Source organism: Pelodiscus sinensis, chromosome 10, assembly GCF_052426305.1.
Source record: "Pelodiscus sinensis isolate ZL-2025 chromosome 10, ASM5242630v1, whole genome shotgun sequence".
Taxonomy (NCBI): domain Eukaryota; kingdom Metazoa; phylum Chordata; order Testudines; family Trionychidae; genus Pelodiscus; species Pelodiscus sinensis.
Genome location: NC_143061.1, coordinates 26,985,576 through 27,001,818, shown reverse-complemented (window position 1 = coordinate 27,001,818; position 16,243 = coordinate 26,985,576). Strand labels below are relative to the sequence as shown.

The 16,243-nt window shown below is 43.1% G+C and overlaps 1 long non-coding RNA gene across 2 annotated transcripts in view; it reads right to left on the bottom strand.

Moving 5' to 3' along the window:
* Window positions 1–662: 662 nt before the first annotated feature.
* The window catches only part of LOC112545862 (uncharacterized), a 69,193-nt gene continuing 53,612 nt past the window's right edge, over window positions 663–16,243 (bottom strand). The window contains exons 2-4 of one of the 2 annotated variants that reach the window (XR_012906248.2): window positions 15,883–15,983; window positions 3,018–3,153; window positions 663–1,158 (exon numbers count right to left, since the gene is read on the bottom strand). This is a non-coding gene — a long non-coding RNA (uncharacterized LOC112545862). The remainder of the gene's footprint in view (window positions 1,159–3,017; window positions 3,154–15,882; window positions 15,984–16,243) is intronic. The other variant, XR_012906247.2, reaches the window with a different exon arrangement.

The window sequence follows — 16,243 nt, the reverse complement described above, 5'->3', positions numbered from 1 at the left end:
GGCTGCAGACAGGCCTGCTGAAGAGCACTCTGGAACTAAGCACTGACACCAACCATAGTGTAAGGTGTAACTCAGGGGCATGGTGGAAAGAGACACGTTGAAGGGGCATTCACCTATCAGATGTCCACACTAGTTGGTGGGGAACTGAGGTAGAGGCTGACTCCCAAAATTACCACTGCTGTGAGTTTCACGTATAAGAACCTAAGAAAAAGAACATAAGATGATTCACATAAATATACTGCTGATTTATTTCCCTAAGTTAATACCATGTCCCCTTGTCCTTTACTATTTTTTTTTCTTGTTTTACATGCCGATTTGATACTTCTGAGTGAGGAAGTACTGCCTATTAAGAATGCCCAGGAAAAATGTTGTTTTCTTAGGTCTGTGGATGGGGTCTTGAGCCAATGGTATGTTAATTTTAAGAGGAATCCCTAGGTATTTCAACCTGGATCATGTTGCTGCTGACAACAGCTGGCAGAAGGGCTACCTTGAATTATGATCCACTGACAATTTAATTAATGCTGAGCTAACTCTGTCTCTCTCACACATGACCCTGTCCCTCCCTTTCTTGTCCGTTCCCCCCCTCTTACAATCTCCAGATTTCTGATCCCACAGAGGAAATTCGGGAACTTTGGTACTGATACCATGAAGGTATCAGCTTCCTTCCCTCCCCTCACCCCCACCCCACACTTCTGCAGAATAAGGTGGGATTTACACATGCAGGAAGATAGAGGGGCTCTTAACACTCACCAGACCATCTGGCCCACAGCTAAAAAGTCTAAAGATGATGTAAGAGAGAGTTCTTTTTCAGAGAAATACTCAGACAAACCCAAGATATTACTAGGGAAAGACAGTTTGATGAGTTCCCTGCTTACAGAAACTAAAGCAAACAGATTGCCAGTTAGATAAAAACAGAATATGGAACCCTTTACAGAAATCTATGACAATCACTGTGTCATAGAATATCATTTCAATCTGAACACAAAGCCAAGTCAAAAAAAACCCGCAGTGTTCTTCCTAGATCTTCCTTAATTGGATGCCTCGGTACACAGTGACTGGGTCCATCTAGCAGCAATAATCTTGACGCTGTGTCTTTCATAGTCCCATTTCTCTTCTGTTCAAGTCTTATGCTGTTGTCATAGTCATGATGATAGTGATCTATAAGAATAAAGGAACAATGATGTCCAAACTGGTATGTTAAATACATTTTATAAAGAAGTATGCATTACAAGGAATCTGCCCTCAATTACATCTATGGTACCGATGTGATGGGCTTGCACAGCTATAACTGGGAGAAAAAATTGCCCCAGTATGTTTACCAAATACAACTGCTAAATGTGATTAATTAATATAAATAATACACCAGGAGCCTCTGATTTTCATTGTCATTTTGTGTTACGCTATCCACCCATTAACAATTAAGACCCATTTTCCCCCTCCCTTACGTGGATCTACTGATGTCAGTAGATGCTTGTAATAAAAAGCAAGCGTGGAGATCTTAGTGTTTCATTTCAGTAGAATACTGTGATAGGTGCACTAATCTTCTTGGCACTGACCATGTTCCTGTTACACAGAACTGTTGCTAGAATTCTTCAGACTATGCAGATGCCATTGGTTATCATGACACTAACTTGATGCCCTGGGAAACATTCCAATAATAGGTTGGTCCCGGATTAGCATGTTCATTTACATGGCATACATTGTATATGCAGAGTTGGTCAGAGATAACTGTTTTGGGTAAAATATTACTGGAGAATGCATGTGTCATCCCATTATTATAAGTACTGTCTTCTTTGGTGCGCTTTCAGGTTTTATAGTAACTACTTCAGGTAGATGATTTCTCTGCTTCCAAGAACATATGTCATTTCACACTTCCAGAACAAAATCCCCATTGTTTCTCTGGCAGGACTCAGCCACAGCTGCTCTACTACAAACCCATCAAATTAAAATGGGTAACGAGCCAGTTTGGCTAAACAACAGCCTGAAAGCTAGCATTCTTTTTCAAGCATGTATATGAAGGGAAAGACTGGGCAGGTCAAAGAAAAGGTGGGTAGAAATCTAATGATTCCAAATTATAAGACTTGGTGGAGCCAAAGGGGAGTGGTAGCCAACAGGTAGAAGTAAATGAGAGACCCATAACAAGGAAAAAACAAATGAAGCCACAGAAAGCAGATGAGACATAGAAAAGAGAGAGAAAGAGAAGAATGGGGCTTCAGATGACATCAATTTTTTACACTGGTGCAGCCAAAAAGAGCTGCACTTAGCCAGTCTAATAAACAGACGCTATGGCACTGTTGCACTTCCATGTCTAACCATTACACCATTTTAATACAATTCTATGAGGCATCCTGCCTCCCTTCCCTTGAGGTGCCATTCCTGAATCCTTACTCGCCTATGTTATGGATATTAGTTCCTGATGACAGACTCTTCTAGAAGGATCTACATGAGCATCCTACACAGGATAGACAGTAGCTGCAGTGCACTGCAGATCTTAGTACATACGGTTACTTGCAGCACTACTGAGCTTCTTTCAGACAACACTGCTTGGGGATTAATATGAAACACAAAGGAACACATAAATGCACATCATGAGAAATGTTTCTTGTTCTTGTACAACTAGCCAAACTGGCAACAAGCCATTCAAAATAAAAAAGAGCTAATACAAGAAAACCGATTGGTCTTATCTCTTCCTAGATAAATACTAGACTCACACTGAAGACATTTCTGGTTATTAACAGAAAAATAAATTATTATTCCTGGTGGAAAACTTATTTTCTCTTTCAGTGCAAACAACCAGATAGCAACTTAATGGCGTGCTGTCAAAAGGTGGCAAGTCTATTACATTTTCATCTGACATGTGCATATTAGTTTTGTATTAACAGTGACATGGGATAATAAAAGTTAACACAATTCATATGAAGAATATATATTGATATGAACTAATAATAATTTACAATGACAACTGGTATGTTCTGCAGACTGTGAATGAAATAGACTCCTGTTCAGAGAGTACTTACATGACTTTGCTCTACATGTGTGGGTCAGTTGCTCTGGGGGTGAATTTCACTCTGCAGATGTAAGGATAAATCCACGCCCTAATGAAACACAATCACTTCTAGGAGGGAAACATGGCACTGGAGCAGTATGCCTGATCTAGAGACATAGATGCAAGAAGTAAGGGTGATGGGGGGTGTTGCAGGACTGCCCAGATTTTGTGCCTATGTCAGGGTCCCAGCTACCAGCCTGTACCCAGGGGCCCCACTGACACTTGGGGTCCTGGTGCCAGCTCCAGGGATCCCAGCCACCAGCCCTGCTGTCTCTGGGAGTTCCAGCAACCAGCCCCTATCTACTACAGCATCCGTGCTGCTTACAGATTGAACCTCCCTTGTCTGGCACGCCAGGGGCAGCCCTAGACTAGCTGCCAGCAACTGGCGCCCTAGGTAAACCATGCAATCGGCGCCCCCACCTCCAAACCCCTCAATGATATTGCACCACCATTTGGCGCCCCATTTAACTTGGTGCCCTAGGCGACTACCTAGTTCACCTATATGGACATGCTGCCCCTGCTGGCACCCTTGGAACCTGAGTGGTCCCAAACCATGAAGTTTGCCATACAAGGGGAGGTTAAGGCTCCCCACCCGGCTATAGAATCTGCTCCCAGATGGGGTTGTGCTCCCTGCCACTGCCTTCAGCCCCCTACCATGCCAGCTCTGACTGGGGCTGTGTCCCCCACTGTGCCAGCCCAGGGCAGGACTGTGTTCCTGGCCACTGAACCTGCTGCCTCCAGCCCCGGCTGGGGCTATGCTTTTTATTGTCAGCCCTGGCCAGCACTGTGCTCCTCACTGCCAGCTCAAACGTGGCTGTGCTTCTGAACCTGGCCAGCCGGGGCTCTCTGGTCCAGCAATATCTGTGGTCCTGCCTGACCATGGATGTTGCCAGATCAAAGAGTCCCGGATTTTAGAGGTTCAACCTGTACAATCCTCCACATTCTCTATGTGATCATGCAACCAATTCTGATTAGCTACACAAACTGAAAAGATCACAGCGCAGGATGCTCTTGCAGCTATTAGTTTCAATAAGAAAAAAAATTTTTTTTAAAAGAAAACATAATACACTTTTTCATAATACAGCAGTCAACAGCCAGCCTCTGAGTCAAATTGCTGCTCTAACTCTTCTCTGCAAGTTGCCCTAGTAAATGGCCTTTCAAAAAAGAATCTAAGAGGGGCAGGAGGTAAGAACCCCTCCAAGATTGTGTGCTATCACTGTACAATCACTCACAGCCCATAGTTTGAGACAGTAAGGTTTATTGTGCTCTGCATGGGGGGAGCTAGGTCTATGGATCCACATTTTGACAGATGCACTGGTGACTTTCCAATCAACCTTCCAGGTTAGTATGAAGAGAGACGAGAGGAGGCCTCAGAAACACTTGACTCTTACATTTTATTTTTAGACATTTTATTTCAAGAATTCTTGTTTTAAGTTCAATATAATGGTTCAAGATTTGCCCTTAGTTACACCCGTTGGCTACGTCTACACTGGCCCCTTTTTCGAAAGGGGCATGCTAATTTTAAACTTCGGAATAGGGAAATCCGCGGGGGATTTAAATATCCCCCGCGGGATTTAAATAAAGATGTCCACCGCTTTTTTCCGGCTTGGGGAAAAGCCGGAAAAAAGGGTCTAGACTGGCCCGATCCTCCAGAATAAAGCCCTATTCCGGAGGATCTCTTATTCCTACTTTGAATAACGACACAGCAACCACTCAGCACGACGGTGGCAGCTACACTGAGGCTCAGTACCTCAGAAAGAAGTTACTGGCAACACAATGCGGTTGAATCCTAGGTGACGCTATGGATGATGTACCGCGTGCTTGTGAACACGGTGTAAAACAGCCTAACGGCAGCGCCTGTTCACTTCGTGTGACTTTGGACAATGTTCCTGTGGACCACCGAAAAAGTCACCATAGACCACCAGTGATCCATGGACCACCAGTTGAGAACCACAGGCCTAGATAATATTTCTTAGAGGCTTGCCTCAGTTGAGGGCTCCAGGATAGGCACTGTGTTTTCCCCGGCTTCCTTTCCTAAGAGGTCACAAGGTCATCTTTGCTTCAAGGACATATCTCAGTGACTTTATCTCAACACCGTCAAAAGGTTAAAAAAAAACCTCAAGATTTATTATGATTATATAAAGAAAATCTACCTATGCCAAAATACATATAGTACAGAACATATCCAGTTTCATAACTGGCTTGAGCTAAGCTACAGGTAAATACATCTCATGTGAGGTTCTCCTTTTCTCCTTCCTGACCCTTTCAGCCACTCACTATGTGTCAGAAGCACATATATCCAATTGTTTCATGACTGCTCTCTTTCCCTCACACAACCCTTTCAGGTTCCTCTGACATGCCTGGCATATTATAACAGCAGTCAGCTTTCTACAGCCAAGTGGTAAATCCCAGGTCTGTCTCCAGAAACATTCTTGTAATTGTGCCTGAACTGTTCAAATCCTATGTTCCTGTTCCTCCCTTGCATGTTAGCACCTCAACTAAATATAACATGTCTACAAGCCTGTCTACTTCTTGCACAGCTCTTTGTATCCATGCCTTTTTGCAGGTGTCGCTCAGATTACTCCATATACAATATGAATTGTGGACAAATTAATTGGCTTATCACAATTCATTAGAAATGCACAGTATGTTAAGAAAGTCATACCAACTCTACACTCCCTGGGCCTGATTTTCAACACCTCAGAATGTGTGCAAAATTAATATGATTTGTGCATTGAAATACGGTGAGCATGTGAAAATTAGGCATTTGCGTGTGCTGCCTTTGGCATCTGAGTTTATGGAAATTAGTCCCACTTTATGTTAATTAAGAAATCTGTTTTTGTTTATGCAGTATACACTAAAATGCATGAATTAAATAAATATGACCTCCCCATACAGCCGCCAGAAAAGATGGTTTATCTAAAATACCTAGTAAATATTTAATGAGCCCAGAGCTCATGTAAACATAATGTTAATAGAAGCCATGGAACAATTCTCTGTCTCTAGTTGTTTTAGCCTGTCCAGCTATAATGAGAATATTGCTTTAAATGTATAAAACGAATGAATAAAATCCATTTAAATATGAAGGTGAATTATTCCAGTTGATGAAAACAAGCTAATCATTTGGCTTGAGCCCAATTATCATTCAGTCTACAGAGTTAACCTGGATTCTTACCATTGAAAATGATAGAAGAAAAAACCCTGTAGATACTATTCTAGTGGGGTATGGACCTATGTTAGGGTATGTCTACACTACCACCCTAGTTCGCGTGTAGCCGCGCGGCACGGAGTCCGCACTAGCGGACATTTAAAAATGGCGGCGCCCGGCGAGATGCAAATGAAGCCCGGGAAATTCAAATCCTGGGCTTCATTTGCAACTCCGGTTGCTTACATTACCACCCTAGTTCGAACTAGGGTGGTAGTGTAGACATACCCTTAAAGTCAGAATAAAAGGGGTTACAATTCCATACTATGGTCAGTTTCCCATACCAGCTTGACTCTAATCAGCAGCCTGAGAGCTGTAATTAGACATTTTAGTCCCTGGGGTGATGAAGCACATTTGCACCCCCTTCCATTTTTTAAATAATTTTTCTGTCTTATTTTCCCACCCCTCTAGATTTGTACCACATGTAATTGCCCCACTCTTCCTGCCCTAGTTACACCCCAGAGAGGTCCTGATTCAGAAATAAGGGCTCAATTAAGTAACATAACCCTATTTATAATTGTGTTCTTTTATAAACAGGCTTGTTGACATACAAAGATTCTGACGAGGGGCATGTAATATTATTATTATTGATAATAATAATATATTACTTTTCTTTAAATTATGTGGGATTCACTCATTAATATTTCCCACAACTTGGTCTCACGAGTTTGCTTTCCGAAGGATGTACCTTGCAAGAATAGGTACTAATAACAAAAAGGAACATCAGATTTAGACACACAGGAAAATTTGTGTTTATAGTGACCGCTACTTTAACTTGCTTGGGCACTCATTAATGTATCTAAAAGTGACTGTCTTCTTACAAAGCAATTTCAGAAACCAGCTAGAAAGAGAAATTGCGGAAATTGCCTTTATATGCAAATTTGACACATTTAACCAAGGTCGGAACAAAGACATAACAACCCATCCAGTTCATATTCAACACCCAAATGACATCAAAAGCACTTATACCCCACTCTATTAGCCTCATTTAGCATGGACATTTTAATTTACAAGGTTTTGGGGGCGTTTTTTCCCTCTTTCCCTTCCCATCTCTCCTCTTTTTTCTGACATTATTCTGAAATAATGCTCCTGTGTAAACATAGCATCACAGACTAACATGGCTACCCCTCTGAGACTTTTGAGTTACTTTAATGAGGGACAATGAACCCTTGTATGCAGTGAGAGATCAAAACAACTGAGACTGGTGGGATTATAAATAATTAAGGAAAATCACAGGGTAAGATTTTTAAAGGCACTTACCTTGGCCAAAAAAGGCTCCCCACTAGAGTCAATAGGAGATGTTCCATTGAACTCTGTGGGAGCTGAGTTATAACAATGCTGAGTACTTTTTATACCCTAAAGTATGAGGAAAATATACCCACAAAATAGATTTTGTGAGTCATTTTTGTTTAGTTCACTCAGACTTCTTTCATTTGTGAAGCATTTACAAAGCAGGGCAATGTTTATGAGATATATTTTGTCTATCCGAAGGGTTGGCAACCTTTCAAAGAAGAGAAGATAATTTGCGTTTGTCTTTGACCAAACTATTTTGAAAGCTGCATCACACACAAAGCTCTGAGCTGGTGCAGGGATTTGGGGTGGAGAAGAGAATAAGAGATGTGAGCTCTGAGTAGAAGTTTGGTGCAGGAGGGGATTCCAGGCTTGAGTAGGGGTTTAGGGCGTAGATGGGGATGTGGGGCTTAGGAGGAAGTTTGGGTGCAGGAGGAGGTTCTGCTCTGGAGAATGGACTTGTGGTATGGGAGGAGGTGCAAGGTGCAGGCTCATGCTGAAATATGCTTACCACAGGCAGCCCCTGGCCAGTGGTAGAGCAGGCCTCAGGTAGGTTGTGTGCTTGTTGTGGCGCCACATGACTCCCAGAAGTGGCTGGCTTGTGGGAGGACTTTGCATGCCCCTGGAGAGATGGGGAGAAAGAGTGAGCAGGGGGTCTCTGTGCACTTGTCAGCCCACATGCCAGAGGCACACAGAGACATACTAGCAGCCAGCCACTTGCAATGAAGCTCAATTTTTATATTTTCTCTTCCTCAATCCATCATTTTGAATCACAGGATTCTATTGCAAGGGGGATTCATTTCTAGATATGGGTGCTAAATCTCTTGATAGCTCTTAGACACCATAATTATTGTTATTTATTTCTGTCATGATTTGGGAGGCACAACGTATTAATCATGTGAGCAATTGTGAATTCTCTGTATGTATCTCAGTCACGATGAAAACCCCATTGTGAGGCTATGTCTAGACTGCAGGCTTCTTTCGAAAGAGGCTCTTTCGAAAGCATCTTTCGAAAGAGCCTCTTTCGAAAGATCGCGTCTAGACTGCAGGCGGATCTTTCGAAAGAGAAATCCGCTTTTTCGAAAGAGAGCACCCAGCGAGTCTGGATGCTCTCTTTCGAAGATGGCCTATTTACATTGAAGAACGCCTTCTTTCGAAAGAGGAACTTTCGAAAGAAGGCATTCTTCCTCGTAAATTGAGGTTTACCGCCATCGAAAGAAAAGCCGCGTTCTTTCAAAATAATTTCGAAAGAACACGGCTTGAGTCTGGACGCAGGGGAAGTTTTTTCGGGAAAAGGCTACTTTTCCCGAAAAAACCCCTGAGTCTGGACACGGCCTGAATGTGCAGCTTTTTATCCTTCACTGTTGTCCTTTACTTCTATGCTGGACTGGAATTCCAAAAGTTAATGGAGAGAGGGTTAAAGATAATGTGATTAAATCTGGATGGGTCTCTATTCAAATAGAAGCTTCTAGTCCATAGGTTGGCTCCTATCCAGGAGAAATAGTTTATCAGTGCAGAGGTTGCCTTGCACCAGTTATTTAGCTGCAGTTACCTGTTGAGGATGATCAAGGAGTCACCTGCCAAAGCTGGCTGGAGGTTACAAAAGAGAGGGTCTCTCAGCAGCCATTTTGAGAGAGAGAAGTCAGGGGGAAGGGCCAATGGTGAACAAACAGCCTGAGATTCTATATGCAGAAGAGCAAATGGATGAGGAAGAAGACTGGATTCTTCTTAGGACTCTGAACTATATCCAAAGAACTCTCCCACGTGGTGAGTTAGATTGTGGCAGGGAACATTTGTACATGTGTGTTTATTATTTTGCATAGAGCTGTGTATTTCCTGTAAAATATAAGTAAATAGTAAGAATGTCTTAGAATCTTGTGCACAGTCTGTATCTGTTGTTTTTCACGGCCACATCTCTCTCAAAAAGCATTTTGTAAACCGGGAGGCTCCCATCTGCAGTGGGATTCTGGGGAACATGCTAGAACTGCCTGGCAGCCTTGCAGGAAACAAACATTGTTTCAATCCATGGGTTCCCACTGCCAACAGGACACTAGATCTGGAGCACTTGCCTAGAAACCCAAAGTTAGAACAGTATCTAAACTGCCCAGCTACAGCAAGCTAATGCCATGTGGCCTTCAGCATTGGCATGCAGTCACAGCCACCTGGGAAATGTCCAACATGAGGAGTCCTACCAGATGCATGACTATTTCTTCAATGGATGTAAAACATATATTGAACTTTAAGGTTTCAATCCTCAGATGATACAAACAGGTATAGATCCACTGACTTCAAAAAACTGAAGCTCTAGCACAGAAAAACTAGTTCAAATATTGAGCTGTACCATACATACAGCTATCTAGCTGATAGAGGTCAGGACGGAAATGTCCAAATAATAAACTAAAATATCCTACAAGGAAATAATTCATAACATGATACAAACATGCTCACTCCAGACTGATAGTTCATGAATTGCATTTAGCAGCCAGCTGAATACTAAGCAAAAGATGTCAGTGAAGATTCTGTTTCTCCCTTAATCAGTATTATGGTTTGTAGGTTTCTTCTTTGCCCATAAAACTGCACAGCCGATCTCAGTGATACGTAAACTAATTCAGAACAGTGCAAGGATTTTATACACTGTATATAAAGCTTTCCAGAATCTAAGCTTTAAAGACTTGAATTATGCCCTCTCCATAAGTCACTGCCCAGCTGTAAGTCAGTCAGGCAGCCAGGTGGTGGGGGCTTAGTCACAAAATCCATTCAGGGCCAGAACGAAGGCAGCAGCTCAGCTTTCTTGTTCCGAGTTTTGCTTGTGGAATTCTCTCCCACTGAAAAGAACCTGGCCTCCCTTGCTTGGGGCGAAGAGGGGAGGAGACATAATGGGAGTCAACAATCCTGACTCTCATTGAAGTAATCAGGCTGGACGGGAAGGAATGTGGCATGAGAGAATTAGACTCCTTCAGTTTTGCATTTCTTCAATATTTTGCATGTAAACTGAGAATTGTTACACCTTATATGGCAATATGTCTTGCCTGAGAACTGCAGCATCTGCCCTTTGGGTCTGGCTGGGGATCTGTTTGAGCTGTTTGATTTTTTTCAATTATTATGATTAGTGTTGTTTTTTTATTTGTGATCTGATTGTGCTGCACTTAGATGATAGGTGCCATATAAGTTTAATAAATAAATAGCAGTTTTTGGAATTAAAATAGCTCACCAGCTTAAAACCTAATATGAAAAACATCCAAAGACACACATATTCTGACCCTTAGGTTCTAATAATTATGCAGGCACAGTTACTGGACTTTACTTGGCAAAGTGCTGGGTTAACAGGAACACTAGGAAAAACTTCAGAGCTGCCTTCTCAAATGATGTTCCAACATATTTATGTAACCACAATAGATCCCAGTCACCAGCAGGTAGAAGTGAACTTATGGCCTCTAGAGCTTAGTGCACTATTCTCTACAGTTTGAGCTAAAAGCCAGCTGACTATTAGCTAAGACTATAGAACAGACTCATTATTTTCTCTAAGTGGTCTCACTGCCATTAGATGGGACAGTACACCACACCCAGAAGGTGAGTGTGTTACATTTACTTCAGTGATGCTAGCAGGGATCAAGTTACTTAATACCTTAAATAATTTTTTCCTGGTATGCAACCAGAGCACTGGTTAAGCTACTGGTCATCATTTTTCAATAGGGCCCTCCATCAGCTTTGAAAATTCAGGTCAACTTGTTCTGCACTTGTGGCACCAACAATATCTCCGCTTCTAATTTCATTCCCCAAAAAAGGCAGAGGTTGTGATAGAATTGCTGCTGAAACTCAGTGCTCTGACGTCCTCTCCTCCCCCTCCAGGAGTACAATGATATCATCAACCATGGTGGAGTGGAGCTAGATGTGGTGTAGAGGTATGCACAGGTGTGTGAATGTTGGCCTGCAGAATATCTCTGAATGCAAACCGAGAGTCTTTCATTGTCACTTTTTTTCTTCACAACAAGATGTCCCAGCTAGCCTTTTAGATTCTTACCTGACAAGCTTATTTGTCAACCTTACTGTCAGGTTGCTCTCCTGTCACTTTAACCCTTTGATACACTGGCTTATTCCAATTTTTGACTATTCTATATCTAAAATTTAGGAAAACACAACAGTTTAGCTGGGGTGATGAGTGGAAACACAAAATTAGTACATCCTGAATAGTTCTAGACTAACATCAAACTTAATTAAATTCTGCTAAAGGTAATTGAAAACTAAGCTCTATTGCATCATTTTTACATTAATAAATTTCCTCTTTTATGTTCCTTGATATATGACATGAGAATGTATTCCATAAGCAATGATTGCCTTATAGGGCCTTTACTGTCACTTATACAATTCTGAAATTATGCTGGTCAATGCAATTCCTATAGGCTATGTCTACACTGGCATGATCTTGCACAAGAACTCTTTTGCGGAAAGAGTTCTTGTGCAAAAACTCTTCCAGAAGAGAGTGTCTATACTGGCATGTGCATTTGCGCAAGAGATATGCTTTTGCGCAAGAGCATCCATGCCAGTGTAGACACTCTCTTGCGCAAGAAAGTTCCGATGGCCATTTTAACCATAGGGCTTTCTTGAGCAAGACATTCATGTTGCCTGTCTACACTGGCCTCTTGCGCAAGAACAGTTGTGCAAGAGGGCTTATTCCTGAGCGGGAGCATCAGAGTTCTTGCACAGGAAGCACTGATTTCATACATTAGAACGTCAGTGTACTTGCGCAAGAACTCGCGGCCAGTGTAGACAGGCAGCAAGTTTTTGCGCAAAAGCAGCTGCTTTTGCACAAGATCGCACCAATGTAGACACAGCCATAATGTACTGTTGAGGCAGAATGGGAGTATTTATCTGAGTGTCAGCCCTTACTGGTTTCATTAAGAGTATTGGAACCTAAGAGTTGCCATTTTGGATCACATCTATATAGACCTCCCTAGTCCAGCACCCCAAGGGAACCTGACTGGTCCCAGAGGAGGGATTTTTCCAGATCAGGAGAGGTCATTTCAGGCCCCATGCTTCCACACCTTCCCTCCCCCAGTTGATCCTCCTCCACCAGGCTTCCCGGCTCCCCCCACAGCCCACTTCAGCTGCACGCCAGCTCCCTACCCACCTTCCTCCCTCCTCACAGCCAGCTGAGCCACACGCAGGTTCCTAGCTCCTCCTTGCAGCCCAGCTGAGCTGCACACTGCCTCCCAGCTTACCTCCCGTCTGCAGCATGCCAGGACTCTCTGATTCTACAACATCCATGGTCAGGCTGGACCACAGATGTTGTTGGACCAGAGAATGTTGGGCTATGTCTACACTGGTGGGATCTTGTGCAAGAACGGCCGTTATTCCACAGAGCATTCACATTGCCCGCCCGCTCTTGCACAAGAAAATTTACAGTAAAGTGTGGTAAGAGAGGGCTTCTTGTGCAAGAGCTACACTCTTTTCTAACAAGTGTAAGCTCTCTTGTGCAACAGCTCTTACACAAGAGAGCAGTGTGGACGCGCAGCGGGGGTTTCCTGCATGTAAACGTGCCCCCCTTCACCCACCAGTCCCGTGGTCCCGTCCCCCTTAAGATCGCCTCTCAGCATCCCAGTCAACAGTATTGTCACTTTGCCCGAGACCTGTCAGGCACGTTACTCTTGCTGCTGGGGAGAGAGGGGTCCGGGCCCGCCCTCTCTCACGGACCCCAGCCCAGGGCCCTAAGGACTCGGACGTGTTACCTGTCCGGTCTGACTGATGGGGCCGTAGCTGCAACGCGCCAGTCCACAGGCTCCCTTTGCCCGCCCTGGGCTACTTCCTCTCCCCACCCGGAGTTGGCCCACGGAGTCTAAGCCTACCTCCGCGGCTTGGGCCCATCCGTTGTCCGGTCCTGGGGGTAAGCACTCTTGGCACTCTCCCCCCCACACCCGCTCCCTGGCAGGCATTTAAATCCCTGTGCCATGACTCGCCGGCGGGGCCCCGCCCAGCACGGCGCGGGTGGACTTCTGGCCCAGAGTTATGCCTGCCGGGTGATGTCACCAGTCCGGTGACATCACCGGGCTTCCCCGACGCGTCCGAGCAGCCGGCGCAGCGGTTTGCGGCTTGCGCGGGAGTGGCCAGCCGCGGCTTGCCCCGTTCGGGGCTCTCCGTCTTTCCCCCAAGCGCCGCCAGACAAGCGGTCCGCCGGGGGCTCTCAGTGCAGGGCACCTCTGCCCCGTCACACAGCACAAGAAATCCCTATGGCTAAAATGGCCATCAGAGCTTTCTTGTGCAAGAGAGTGTCCACACTGCCATGGATGCTCTTGTGCAAAAGCACATGGCCGTGTGGACATGTTCTTGTGCAAGAGTTCTTGCACACGAACCCTTGCACAAGACATAAATGTAGAGTATTGAAAGAGCTACCTCATTTTGTGGATTGAAGAGTTTTCCAGCTTCTGAGAGCACATTGGATTTTTTTTTTTATTGATAGATCACCATCTCAACGGTTAATGTTTATAATATTTTCCTCAAACCCTGGTAGTAATTAAATCTCTGAATATTATGCCATTTTAGCTTTGTGCCAATAAAGAGATTTTTTTGTAAAGTTATGACTGACATTTTTATATGGAGGGTGGTAGTGTTTTATTTAGTGTGTGTTTTCCTTTTTGTATTTGCTGAAGATGTGTCATATGTGATTGAATAATATTAAATAGAAAGCTATTAAAACTATATTTTTAAGTTTAAATGTTTCCTTTAAATTTCGTTCATTGTCTCTTGTTCTTGTATATGTGAAAAAGTAGGTATAGGAAGGTAAATCAGAGAGTCCTATACCAGTTATTATCTTCTCTCTAAACTAAACAATCCCATTATTTTCATTCTTTCTTTATTCAGAAGTCATTCCATGCTTCTAGTCATTTTTGTTGTCCAACTGTGAATCCTTTCTATACCTGCTACAAGTGACAGCTGGTACTAGAGCTCGGGGTGTAAACCAATTACATCTCCTGCCCTTTATTTCTTCACACACAAATATTTATGGAAAAATCTCTCTTCTCCAGCAACATGATGGTGAGAACAGCAGGGAATGGGGTGGAGTGTGCTGATTGTGGCATCTAGAGCCTTCATTACCGGAGCACCATTGAGAACAGCCACAGGAGGCTGATTGTGAGGTACAGATGAGAGTTTAGACAATGAGGATAGAAAGGATGAAGTGGATTTGGGTGCTGTTATAGAGGCAGTAGTAAGAGAAACTGGCAAGAGCCTGATGTGACCCATTGACTTCTGGGTGCCAGCTGGCAGAAGGCAGATATCCCTTGGGTCAGACATAAGTGTAATAGTTCACTTACAGGTTGCGTGTTGTTACACTTAGAGAAATATTACTAGTGGAATCTTATTTAGGGGATAAAGCAATATGCAGCATTTATTGTGAATGCAGAATTCATTTACGGTCCCTAACTACTAAAATTATTCACTGCACATACAGACACTCATACACACAGTTCTACAGATGGGACATAATTACCAGCCTCAGTTGTGCATGTTAGTCCACTAGCCAGGTGGTTAGACATGAGGAGGGGAGCCAGGTCATGTCAGTGCACACCAATGCTCCCAAAGGATGATAGAACCAAAAGACCCAATCGTATAGTTCTGCACCCATCTTTTTATATGTTTTAGTCCATGGAGCCTGTTCTGTCCCACTGCCTGGGGGCACTGTATGACCATGAGTCATCAGTTAATGGCAGATGCAACTTTGATCTTCTTTTCTGGATGTGGTTTTGTCTCTTTCTTTCTTGGGTGGGTGGGTTCTTTTGTGGGGCTCGCTCACATTATTCATCAAGGTGGTGCTAGCAGCTGGCCCTTAAGACAGGCTGACGTCCAGGACTGACCCCATCGCGTGCGCGCGCACACACACACACACGCACTTTTAAATGAGGTTGCAGACACATAAGTCTGTTTCAAGTTAGGTAAGACAGTTCAAAGTTTAAAATAGGGTTTCAGTTACAATATGGAGTCACTTTAGTTCAAATGGACTAATCATTTTTAAATGGGTTTTATTTACAATATATAAAAAAGTTACAGTAACAGATTCTTCAAATGCCATTCTTAGCAGGTTACTAACAAATTAATCCAAAAGTGATTAACACTCTTTCATTTATAAAATTCTATTAATAAAAAAATTGTTCCATAATCCATGAGGTTACATAACATGATATTGATAGATATAATTCATTAAATGGATGATTTCATTCTTCAATCCTACAATGTGAGGTCTCTACGAACAGCCCATAGCCCACTGGTTGTCATAACCACTATGATGCGTGCACACATTACACATCTATATTGAAAATTGTGTTCTTAAAGTCACCAGGAAATGACATACCTCAGCAATGTTCCTTTTAGGCAGTAGGTGCTTTTGTATATTTTATATTGTGTGCCTCTTATGTGGATACTGAGCCCGGGGCAGAATGAAAGATTGCAAATCTACAAGAAAGGAAATTTACAAGATGAAATATACAGCAGGGGTGTTCTGTTTATGATAAAGAGAAGAAATTATTCTGTTATATCCTGAAATGCAAGAAGACACATGGAATCTTTCACATATTAGGCAAACTGAATGCATATTTATTTCATGAAAGGAGGGTCACAGCTAACAGGCTATGAAGTGCTGAAAGGATTTGGGGTGAGCAAGACATGAAGGAGGTCTTGTTAATTAAGTCTAGGCTCTAGAATGAATGATATGG